The 11,343-nt window shown below is 39.1% G+C and overlaps 1 long non-coding RNA gene across 3 annotated transcripts in view; it reads left to right on the top strand.

The window, feature by feature from the left end:
• Nucleotides 1–11,343, top strand: part of LOC102168194 — a 96,146-nt gene that overhangs the window by 59,264 nt on the left and 25,539 nt on the right. For 2 of the 3 annotated variants that reach the window (XR_308603.3, XR_002339875.1), the window contains exon 2: nucleotides 8,043–8,152. This is a non-coding gene — a long non-coding RNA (uncharacterized LOC102168194). Of the gene's footprint in view, nucleotides 1–2,950; nucleotides 3,943–8,042; nucleotides 8,153–11,343 lie in introns of those variants that run through there. The other variant, XR_002339876.1, reaches the window with a different exon arrangement.

Raw genomic sequence — 11,343 nt, 5'->3', positions numbered from 1 at the left:
CCTCTGTCTCCTTGCCCTCCCCTTCCTTCAATGAGGCTGCTTTTTTTTTTTTTTTTTTTTACTCCCCTGCTCATTTGTAAGAAGGTGAAAGTAGCTAGAACCTTCTCCAAGCAGAAGAGTCTTATTGAGTCCTCATTATTCCAAGTGAGAGAAAAGAAAAAGCCTCACTCCACTTGCACATGGGGTGATGAAAGCAAACTCTATTTCTGAGTACTGGCTATACATTAGCCTCAAAGAGTCAGAAAACATCACAATGAAAGGAGCCCTGCCTTGCCAGGAATAAGACTGAATAGCCTTTGGGGCTTATTCCTTTTTTTTTTTTTTTAATTTCTAGAACTCTGTGAAAATGTGTACATATATCTGGGCCCCAATTGTTTTAATAATGAGAAAAATATATCTGTGGTTTAGAGCAAGCCCTTGTCTTTTTCCTTCTAGTATATTAACATTAATGAGAAAAAGTTAAAATTCTTTTAAAAAATATTTGAGAACCAGTCTCATCATAATACTGGGTACAAGAGGGGCAGTGGCTGAGAGACTTATTTCTCTGATGAAGTATAACTCAATATTGCCCTGAATGTTCCACACAGATTGCTGGAGTTCTGTGATAAAAGGACGCCATACTCAAGTAAGACTGGGAAATACTTCCCTAGAAATCCACAGAAATGTCTCCCAGATGTCCTGCAGTTTAAAAAGGAAGCAGAAACCGCAGAAAATCCGTAACCTATTTGCTCTTCGTATAACCCATTTTGCCCAAACACACTTAATCACATAAAGTTTTCTTTGTGTGATAACTATTAAAATCCTGGTATTGATCAGGCGCACTTCAGGAAATGCTGATTTAATGAATCCATGGAGATCATAGGAAGGGATTTCATGTTATTGATCACCTTCTAGATTCCAGGCACTGTTTTATGTGATTGATATAAATAGAAGAACCTTGACTCACATAGAAGAACCAGCCCCCAGAGGTGGTTGTCACGATCCTGATTTTATATATGAGGTGAACATGTTTCCATGGACACACAACTTTAGGTGGCGTAGGGTTTTGAGCCAGTGTCTGACTCTAGAGCCCAGGGCCCCTTCCTCAGCAGCACTCAAAATATACTAACAATGAAAACAAAGCAGCACAAGGTATTTCTAACACCTCTGTGAACCTGTGCTCTCAGTTCTGAAGGTTGGGTCTTTCATAAGATAAGTGGAATTTTCTTGACAGATTTTTTTACAAATGAAACAATGAATCTGCCTTCTCTTGTGGCTTGCCATCTGTTATAAAGCCCAAGAGACAAATCTTTCTCTTCACAGCAGAGCCAGGCTGAACAATTGTACCAAGTAACCAAGGTGCAGAATGCAGAATAAAGTCAGCTGCTGCACTGGTCTGCATCCTGTTTAAGTGAAACTAATACAGAGAATGTTGTGCATCTCACTAGGTTCATCCTCGAGATAAATGTGTTAGGAGCTTAGCCTTTAGAAGAAATTTCCATACGTTTATTAACCAGCTCCCGGGGGCAGCTGGATCAAAAGCAAAAGGGACTTTCAGGTTCACATTAACTTCTGCTCAGATCCTGATCAAGTGACTTTTTCACTCCATCTGAAATAATTTAGTGTTTCAGACCTGCTAGTTTCTCCAGGTTTTTCAGGAAAACCTAATCTTTAATTGGTGAATTATGGCTCATATTAAAGCAAGTATTCCATAAATAAAGGCAATGTGGAATCAAGTAGGCATCAAGTAGGCACTTGTGAAAATAGCCATAGGGAAAGAGGAGTGTATGGTAAGAAGAGTAGACTAAAGAGACTGCTCAGACCAGAGATTACAGTGAGACAAGACCCATTTAGAGAAAGCTAATTTCATGTCAGCACATGAGGGATACATCGGGATTAATGAAGGACACCAGGTGGATTGGCTGCAAGGCAATCTGCGTGAAAACACCCACAGCTAGGAGGCGGAAGACCCAGGATGGCAAGAGTAGCCACTTCTCCCAGCACCTGTGGGGCCTGTATCTGAGAGCAGCACTGTATCTCCCAGTGTAGATGTTAGGATTAGAGTAGCATCACCCAGGCAGCATTTTTCTTGAAAAAGCCCCAATACCACCACACCAGAGGCAACAGCTTGTGATTGAGATGGGGAAGCAGGAGTCAGAAAAATTCTTTCTGGAACACATAGGGGAAGAACCTTTCAAAGCTCTCAAAAAGGGCTGAGGGGATTCTTGAGGGTGGCTAATTTCTAGCAACCACTCAACTAGAGACTGTACAGGAAGTGTAACTCTATGTTATAGACCCAGGCTGGAATAGGAAGCACTATATCTAAAAACCTAGTTTGGGTTGCATTGGTTATACTGGTTATGGTTTGTGTCTTTCCAGCCCTCACTTCTCCTGTAAAAAAATCCTCTCCACCTGACCAGGGTCGAGGCATGTGACCCAAGCTTGGCCAATCACAGTGTGTCATGCATGCCCAGGGAACACTGGGTTTGGTACAGGTATGAACACATAACCAAGACCAAGCCTGTTAGAATATATCCTTGAATTTGTTAAGAGTTGGATAGTTTATATATAGGCCCAAATAAGAGAATTCAGAATGCAGAGTACCTTAGTGATTTTCTTTTTGAAAAAAACTGTTGTAACTTCAAAATTCTGAGTTCTGCGTTTGATGGTTCTACTAGATGTTTTTGTACCAAGTTCTCCTTTATTTCCAATAGCATAGGTAATGCAGATATTTTTCCACCACTTTGTATTTATTTTAATGATATTTATCTATATTTCTATTGTATGTTTGAGTTTCTGACAAATTTAACAAAGCCAGGTCCTATATTTTTCGTTTGCATCACTGCTATATTCCAAAAGAGGAGGCAGAGAGCATTTATTTGGGAATTAGGCTCCCCCTGGTGGTAGATTTAGCACCTTCTATGGCATCTTACTCTCAGACTAAAAATCCAATTCTGTTATATAGCATCTTGGGCCTAAGAGATTGAGGTATTTGCTAACTCCTTTGCTACATGGTCTGCATGAATGTTGATGTGAAATTTAGAAAGCCATAGAATTAGTTCTAAAATGTATGAACCAGGAACTAAGAAAGAGATCACTATAGTTTGAAGACAGTGGTAAATGTTGGTAAATGTTTAAAAATTAACGCTCTGAAAAGCACTGATTTGTAGTAGTATTTGCCAGTTTTTGTGGTGTAAATATCTCCATCATGGCTCATTTCAAGCCAGTGAATGTGCAGCTGGGAACAGATGCTCATAATGGGCTCTGACAAGCCAGCTCCAGTGCACTACTGGTTGAAGCTGGGGAAGGCTTGAACTGGAATTTATATTCTGCATAAGATATGTAAGAGGCAGGAGTGCACAGCAGAAAAATCTCAAGTGCTTTAAAGTTAGATCTATATTTAAACCTCACTCTGCTGCTTTCTAGCTTTGAGCAATAATATGTTTTTTGAAATTGTGTTCTTGTCTCTAAAACGAATCAATACCTCGCTTGCAAAACTGTTGTAAAAATTAAAAGGCTATGTATATAGATCACCCCAATGGAACATGTATTTCTAATAATGGCAGGTTAATTATCCACGTACACACAGAGAAGGTAGAACCATCTGGAACGGAATGAAAATGAGCAGTCACAGAGATGCTCACCAGGTCCTGAAATGAGAGCTGTTACACTGACAGGCACGTGTGACCTCTGATCTCAGAGAGTTTCTTCTAGTCAGGAAGAGTTGTCTGCTCAGTTGGCTGTGAGGAAGTCATTCTGATTATAAAGAGGATTATATATTGGAGGATTATGAAGTAGTAACAGCAGATAAATAATAATTGTATTTCGATTTTGGTTTTCTGCATAGGAGGCAAGAGGAGGCAATTAACTATCAAATAGTGGGGAATACTTTGTCTTGGATGTCTGGTCCTGGCCCCTGGCAGAATAAACACAACATACCCAACTCTTGGTCTCCTGCTTCTGGTGTGGATTTCCTTCTTTCTATTTTAAAATTTATTTATTTATTTATTTATTTATTCATTATTATTTTTTTTTTTTTTGTCTTTTTGTCTTTTTTTGTTGTTGTTGTTGCTATTTCTTGGGCCGCTCCCGCGGCATATGGAGATTCCCAGGCTAGGGGTCCAATCGGAGCTGTAGCCACCGGCCTATGCCAGAGCCACAGCAACGCGGGATCCGAGCCGCGTCTGCAATCTACACCACAGCTCACGGCAACGCCAGATCGTTAACCCACTGAGCAAGGGCAGGGACCGAACCCGCAACCTCATGGTTCCTAGTCGGATTCGTTAACCCCTGCGCCACGACGGGAACTCCTAAAATTTATTTTTAAAACATTTTTATTATAGTTGATTTACAATGTTCTGTCAATTTCTGCTGTACATCAAAGTGACCCAGTTTTATACACACATACACACACACACACACACACACATACACACATATACACATACATATACATACACATTCTTTTTCTCACATTGCCCTCTATCATGTTCCATCACAAGTGATTGGATGTAGTTTCCTGTGCTATATACAGCAGTGGATTTATTTCTAATCTTTTGAAAGTTCTCCCTTGTGTGGGCCTCTTTGTTCTGACTTCCTAGATGACAAAGACCTAAGTCTTTGAAGGAACATTTCCTGTCTTTATTTAAGTATTAAAAGTTTGGCTCTAGGGAGCAGAGAACCAGCAGATCACTAAGTTATTGGGGTGAACAGCCCCAAAGCCATTCCAAATCCCAGCCTCTTGGGAATTTCATCAGAGGCCTCCAGGGAATGACCCCAAGAAATTGAGACAGACTCATAAAATGCAGGCACGTGTCTGGTCTTCTGTAAATTTAATTTCTCCACAACATTAAACTCACAGGATGTCAAAATATCTTTTTTTTCCCTCCCTCTGGATAACAGTATTTTAGCAACCAGGACTTTTTCCCAGATCTGTTTCCATAAGAGAATTTCTAGCTGGAGAAGCCTATAGAATACTAACACTTTAAAAAAAATGGCTTTGTTTTTTTAATAAAAAATAAACTGTCTATGACAAGCCATTTTCTGAGTCCTGAAACACAGGAAAGGGGAGAGAAGTCAAGGGAGAGTCAGAGTAAAGGTGGGATCAAAGCTCAGACAACTTAAGCCAGGAGGTGGTCGGACTTCAGGTCTGACTTCCAGAAGAGAGAGGTGCACGCTTGCTAAGTGCAGCAGCTCCCTGTAGAGGGCCCTGGGAGAGAGGGTGCTGGTACCGAAGGTGGCAGCTCCTTTCAGAGTTGGAGTCCCCAGGAGTAGTTTTATCTCCTGGTTGTTAGGATGTTTAATATTTGTTACCATGGGTTTTGTGAAGATATTTTTAAACACCTGCTCCTCCACTGGAAAAAAAAAGACATTTTTAAACTATTTCAGTAAAAACTATGAAAATTTACCCAAATTTTTACCTAGTCAATTCTCAGTGAGCATGTCCTCCAGATGACATGACTGCACCATATTCACAGTTCTTTTTTTTTAATTTTTTAAAATTTTAATTTTTTCTGTTTAGGGCCACACCTGCAGCACAGGGAAATTCCCAGGCTAGGGGTCAAATAGGAGCTATAGCTGCCAACCTACACCACAGCCACAGCCATGCCAGGTCCAAGCCGCCTCTGTGACCTATACCACAGCTCATGGCAATGCCAGATCCTTAACCCACTGATCGAGGCCAGGGATTGAACCCATATCCTCACAGATACTGATCAGGTTTGTTACTGCTGAGCCACAAAGGGAACTCCCAGGGTTAACTTTAAACAGGCTTTATTTCTTATATTTATTTTGTAACCAAACACAAGATCATTCTGGAAGGTCCTGAAGAACGCAACATGATCAAGAGATTCTGAAATTCTTAGCATTTTCTTGACATCCCCCAGTTGCTGCTCCAGAATACTTTGTCCTCAAGGATGATGAATGAGGCAGGAAGAGGAGGGCTGGGTGGAGCTGCCACCTGAGAGATGCCTTTAGAAGATCTACTGAGGGAAGGTAGATCCCAGGAGTGTGTGCACAGGGTTCCATTTCTGGGCTCAGCTCTACGGAGCCCCTGGGTCCTACCGAATACTTATTTGTTCCTTTACTTCAAAGCTGCTAGAGGGGAAGGGATCATATTTACAGGTCCAATTTTAGCTCTTTGTAGTTGCAGTTCCAACCAAGTAGAAGATAGGTTTTTATTTTTTCAAAGAGGTTTTTTTTTTTAATTGAAAAAAATATTAAAAAAAAACTTTTAGAGAGGAGGTTTGAGAAAATATAGGGAAAGTCTCTTTTAGGAAAAAATTGTTTGTATGTAACTTTGTGTGTTCTTCTTATTGTTTGTTTTAATTGGAAACTGAGCTTTGTAGGGTTTTGAAAAGCATGTAGCAAAGTTTTGCTTAGGGGCTTTGAGCTGCTATTTTTGTGGCTTATTTGATTTGAAAACTTTGTTTATTTGTTTAGAAACCGAGGCTAGAGAACGTTAAACAAGATCAAGTTTCTAAAAAGGATCTCCATTTTTTTTTCCTACTTCAGGTCCAGAAATGTGGTGGAAGATTTCTGTAAAGAAACATTTTTTTTTTACTTTTGGACTTTAGTTTTCAATTAGAAACTGAGGCTGGTGGATTTCAACATGATTTTTTAAAGCCACATCTAAATTTTAAAGCGGAATCTTTCTCTGCTATTTTTACTCTTCTTCATATCAGAAAAATTTTCTTTTCCTTAGCTTTTGTCTGTTACTTTGCTTTATATTAGAAACAATGGCATGGGAACTTGAAATAGCATCACATATTAGAAAACTTTTTAAAAGCTACTTTAAAATTGTACAGCCAAACTTTGGGCTGCATATTTCTGCTATTTTTGTTTGACTTTAAAGCAGAAGCTTTGGAATGCATGTTGTGTATTTATACCATATGGTATTTCAGTGTAAGTGGTAAATGCTTTCATTCTTTGTTGTATTCAACATATATTACTGAGTTCCTCCTTGGTGCTAGGCATTCGCCTGGGCTTTAGGGCAGAGCAGTGAGTAAAGCCAAGTCCATGGCCTTATGATGTTTGGATTAAATGGGTGCTTGGTTGGATATTCCATTTGGAAGTAGGGGCAGGATTTGTGGCTAGGCAGTAGATTGAGGGATGAAGGGTGTGAAGAGATAGGTTTCAGGTTGAGCTGGAGTTGGTGGTGGGTGTTGGTTGTAGAGTTGGGGGGAAGGAGCAATGACCAGGAAGGGTGGGCTGGAAATGGGAGAATAACGGGAAGAGGGTGAAGGCTGGGCTTGGTATTGGATTGGCAACTAATAGGATCAGAGTTTCACTGGATGTCACCCAATGTGTGGTATAGTAGAATGCACCCTGGTTTCTGCAGGTATGTCTCCTTCATGCCAGCTGGGCAGTCTGAAAAGGATCCCACTATAAACATGTAGAAATTTCCTTCTACTCCTCAGCATATATGTACACACACTAGAGGGTGAGATACGATCATTCATTTTCTTCATTTCTTTTGACAAATATTTACTGAGCTCCTACTTTGTACCAGGTTCTCATCCAGGCTTTGGGGTATGGCAGTGAACAAAACAGATGAAATCTTTGGTCTCATGATAACATAGATTCAAATGGGTATACATCTAAATAAAGACTTCTGGGGAGGGGGAGCACAGATGAACTAGAGTCAGGTGTAGAAACTAAGACCAAATATTAACCTAATTGTGGTGCTTTTCTGGGATGTCAGGCTCAGTTGTGCAGAGTTGAGTTTAGTGCTTGAGTAGGGGTACGAGAAAAGATTGTGGGTCCACACAAGGAAAGAGTTGTAACCAAGGCCCCCTAGCCCCCAGAAGTTGACCAGAAAAGATTCCACACAGTGGTACAGAGGAACCACAAGGAAGCTTATCTCCTTCAGGGTAGGGATCTGTAGGGAAAAAATTCAGCCCTGACTCTCAAAAGCCACAGACCAGAACCTGACCTGAATTTGTGATCTGAAACTGCAATAGCCTAGACATTGGAAAGCGCTGGGAAAACCAAGCCTAGAAAAAAAAATGTAGAGCCATTAACCAGAGCAAATCTAACCCTGCTTAAAATGATGTTTCCGACAGCTTGTACCACAGAAGAGTCTCCCTGAAACAAGCCCTGACAAAGAGGAGCTCATTGTAAAAGATGCCATCTTATAAGAGGACACAGTGAGAGTCAACAGAAACAACACTGGGTAAGTTATACTTCTGAGAATTCAGTTAATGGAATAACCATCTGAAAGAGGATGGAAAGAAAGGCTGTTTAAAATAAAGTCATAAACAGGGAATTAAGACTCATAAGAAAGAATAAGACCCTATGATAACAGAGCAATCAGATTTGAAAAGCTATCAAATAAAGATTCCAGAAATAAAGAACACAGACATTTAAGGTTAAAAAAAATCCTATGAAAAGTGAAGCTATACCTAATCAATGAAAATACTATGATGGGGAGGGAGAGAGGGATTATTATAATGCAGCCCTGAGGAAAAAAAAATATAGAAGTATTAGAGGCTAAGTGACATGACAGTTAAGAGAATTAAAAATTATAGCTGCATATAAAATAGGAGTTTTATAAAGAAAGAGATTAAAACTATTCATTACAAATGATAAAAGGAAAAATTCACCAGGAAGTGATATTTCTAAACTTGTGTGAACCTACAATAAAGAAAATTGTATCATAATCACATAGAGAAATTCTTTAAAAATGCAATAATTTTTAGTTTTAGCACACCTCCCTTAATATGTGCTGTTAGATAGATCAGGCAGGACTGGTAAGGATGTAGAAGATATAAAAAATGCAAAATGGCTTGATTTAGTGAACCTATTCAGAGCCAAACACTAGAGAATAAACATCTTTTAAAGTACACTTGAAACATCTACAAAAATTAGCCATATGCTAGGCCAAAAGGCAAAAAATCCGAAGAATAAATAACAAAACCCCATGTTGTCTAAATGCAAGTTTTTAAAATTAAAAAGAAAATCATAAATCTCCCCCCAAAATGTTTAGACATTTTAAAAGCATGTATTTAAGTAATTCACAGATCAAAGAAGATTTTATATGTAAAATGAGAAATATTTAGACTGACAACAAAACATAAAAAATTAATATGGTGCAGCTAAAACAGTACTTAGAAGAAAATTTAACTGCATGTTTTAAGTGGGTTTTGGCCAAAGATACATACTAGCTTTCTCTTTACAGATTCAGATAATTAATAAGTTCTTTTTAAGAGTCTGTATTATAAAGTATTTCAAACATATATAAGGGTACAAAGGATACTGTAATGAACCTTCATACACCTATCAGCTGGCTTCAGTAATTATCTGCTTACCACCAGTCCTATTTCATCTGTATTTCCAGGCTGCCCTGTCCCAGACACCACTGGATTTTGCTGAAGCAAATTACTGACATCCTATCATTTCAGCCACAAATATTTCATTATGCATATCTAAAGATAAATACTCTTAAAGAGAAAATTGTAACCACAATATCATAATCACAACTATATTTTTAACAAGACTTTCTTAATGTAATCAAGTATCAAAGCAATTGACATGTAACTGATCAGAAAGTGGCTCCCTCTCCCCCACTCTCAGCTGTTAGGACTGTGTTCAGGAAAGGAAGGAATGGGAGAGAAGAGAGACTTTTTTATTCTCTTTAATGTCTGTAAGTCAGTACATCCTTGTGACTCTAGAACTATGCATTCCAATATGGAAGCCACTAGCCATACATGGTTATTTAAATTTTAATTAACTAAAATTAAATCAACTTTAAACTTCATTTCTTAGTCAACTAGCCACATTTTGAGTGCTCAATAGACAAACTAGACAATAACATTAAAGAAAGAAAAGTGGAGTTCCCATCGTGGCTCAGTGGTTCACGAACCCGACTAATATCCATGAGGACTCAGGTTCAATCCCTGGCCTTGCTCAGTGGGTTAAGGATCCAGCGTTGCCATGAGCTGTGGTGTAGGTCACAGACGTGACTTGGATCCCGTATTGCTGTGGCTGTGGCATGGATCCGATTCAACCGCTAGCCTGGGAACCTATATATGCCACAGGTGCAACCCTAAAAAGACAAAAGACAGAAAGACAGACGAAAGACAGACGAAAGAAAGGAAGAAAGAAAAGAAAGAAAAAAGTTATTGGATAATTTCACTTGCAAACAGACATCAAAAATAATATAGCACCCAAATCACACATGTTGTTTTAAAAGCCCATCAAGGCCAAGGAGAAGTTTTCTCAGGAAAGCAAGATAATACATCTTTTGAAAACGTGAAATGCACTACATTAATGAATATGGAGACAATTAATAGAGTCAGACAATTAATATGCTAAATTTCAAGACCTATTCATCATACTGCCTTTAGCAAACCAAGAATAGAGGAATCTGCCTTAACTTGCTAAAGTGTATCTATGAAAACCCCACGAGGAACATCCAGCTGGATGGAAGTGTAAATTGGTTTAAGTATAGAGAACAGTTTGGCGATAAGTGCCGTAGGCTGAAGGGGTACATGCTTGGCATGTCAGAAATTCCACTGTAACTGTAGGCTCTAGAGCAGTGGTTCTCAGACTGAGAGGTTTTGGCCCTCTGGGGACATTTGGCAAAGTTTGAAGACATTTTGAGTTGTCACACTGTAAGGGGAGGATTGTGGATGGATGGGCAGGGGCAGTTGTTACTAGCTTCTAGTGTGTGGAGTCCAAGGATGTTGCTAAACATCCTACTGTGCACAGGCAGCCCCACAGCAAAACATTATCCAGTCTAAAATGTGAAACAAAAGCTCTGCCCCAGAAGCATGCCACAGATATTCATAGCAGAACTATTTGTAATTTTTTTAAACAAGTAGAAACACAGTCCTTTAAAACTGAGTGCCATGCAACAGTTCATTTACATGGATTACAAGTGTGTATCAACATGAGAAATCTCAAACAAATATTGAGTGAAGAAAACACAAATTGCTAAAGGATGTACACAAATACAATTTATGTAAACTTATAAACCTTAGCCATCTCTACAGTAACTCGTCCCTTGGGTCACTTCCACTGTCCATGGGCACCTGCCTTCATCCTTCTCAAGTCCTCTTCTTTGCTTTACTAACCCGGTGACATCATGTTTTACAGGATTCCATTTTTTTTGGACTCTGTTTATATTGTTTTTGTTATATACATGTATGATAAAAGTAAAAAAAAAAAGAATACATGGAAATGATATACTCCAACTTCAGGAGAGTGGTTATCTTGGGAGGAAGGGAAAGGAAAGGTGGGTGGGGGGTGCTGTGATTGTATCTGGGGTGTTTTATTTCTCTGAAGAGATTCCTGACACAAATGCTGCAAAATATTAACATTTCCTTTGTTTCCATGGTCCATATTACAAAGGTCCGTTCCATC

Source organism: Sus scrofa, chromosome 17, assembly GCF_000003025.6.
Source record: "Sus scrofa isolate TJ Tabasco breed Duroc chromosome 17, Sscrofa11.1, whole genome shotgun sequence".
NCBI classification, from domain to species: domain Eukaryota; kingdom Metazoa; phylum Chordata; class Mammalia; order Artiodactyla; family Suidae; genus Sus; species Sus scrofa.
The sequence above is the reverse complement of the archived record's forward strand: the minus strand, read 5'-3'. Positions and strand labels throughout refer to the sequence as shown.